This window comes from Ailuropoda melanoleuca, unplaced genomic scaffold, assembly GCF_002007445.2.
Source record: "Ailuropoda melanoleuca isolate Jingjing unplaced genomic scaffold, ASM200744v2 unplaced-scaffold2864, whole genome shotgun sequence".
NCBI lineage: Eukaryota > Metazoa > Chordata > Mammalia > Carnivora > Ursidae > Ailuropoda > Ailuropoda melanoleuca.
In genome coordinates this window covers 109,919-111,356 of record NW_023198992.1, presented here as the reverse complement: position 1 = coordinate 111,356, position 1,438 = coordinate 109,919, and positions in this window count along the sequence as shown.

The window sequence follows — 1,438 nt, the reverse complement described above, 5'->3', positions numbered from 1 at the left end:
ATGAAGCATCAAACTTTACATCGGAATCTGGGGATGTACTGTATGGTGATTAGCATAATATAATAAAATTAAAAAATATATATAATATTCCAATATCTTATTCTACTATGTTCTTGAGAAACTGTGACATTCATTTGTTCATGAAATTCTTGAAAATATCATTTTAAATTGTTAGGCTACTGTCCTCTCTGAAACCTGTGTGTACGTGTATATGTTACAATATTGACAGTAAGATCCAAGTTTCTTTTGTTATTTACAGATGGACTAAAAGAACCTGTTGCCTATGTGCACCTAGTAACTTCTCCTTAGAAACAACATGTTCACATACTAGGTCATCCATTACTTTTCTAACATTTGTGCAGTTTGATTTCAACTCATGGTTTCCATGCAGATACTTGATTTTGATTTGTCCACTAAAAAGAGTAATCATTTTTAAAGAAAATAGGATAACAAAAATATCTGCATCTGCTCTCCCTTTGCTCACACGAAGAGCCTCAAACTTCTTGTGAAGAACTTGAAGACCTCTGTGGGTTGCCACTGCCAGAAATAATCATCTGTCTTTACATATCCAGGTTTTATTTATTTTTATTTTTTTATAATTGTATATCTTACATTGATCAAGTACTTTTTGATAACAGAGAGCATTTTTTATTATGTTCTGTTAGCCACTGTATAATACATCATTAGTTTTTGATGTAATGTTCCATGATTCATTAGTTACATATAACATCCAGTGCACATTACAACACATATCCAGCTTCTATTACAGCCTCCTATGCTGATCACCTTCAAACCAAGAGATCATGTACTAGTCAGAAACTGCCTCCTGTCACTGGGTGTTTGATTGACTTGATGAGTTAGCCTGCTTTTAGATGTGGAGATAGTTTAAGATAAAATTAATAATAACAATAATAATAATAATAATAAAACAATAATGGCAAAATTAGTCAGCATGCATCTTATGCACTCCTTCCTTAAAATGAGTCTTGGTGTAGTCAGTGGGTTGTCTATGCCTGAACTGGAGTCATCAGATGGCGAGAAACTGAGATTTCAGAATGTCCAGGTATTTGAAATTTCTCTAACTTTTCAGAAAAGCAAACCAGGGCTCTGATTTGAGTGCTATGTTACACAGTGTCCGATTTCTTGTTCAAGTGCTGTTTCCTGAGGCTTTTGGTTGTCCCCAGACTTGGCTAGGTTGTAAACTTTCCTTCCAAACTCTATTCATCACAGCCTGGATTGAAACCTAAATTTCATCGTTGTTTGTGTGGCTGTATGTTTTCATATATGTTTCGCCCCTTAAACCATGAGATTTATGATGGAAGAGACTGTCTTTGCTAAGTTCTATCTTTTCTCTTTAGATCTAGCATGTTGCTTTCAATGAAAATATGAGTTAGATACATATCAGCTTAGGGCTGGAATCCAGGCCTTTGAGAACTGG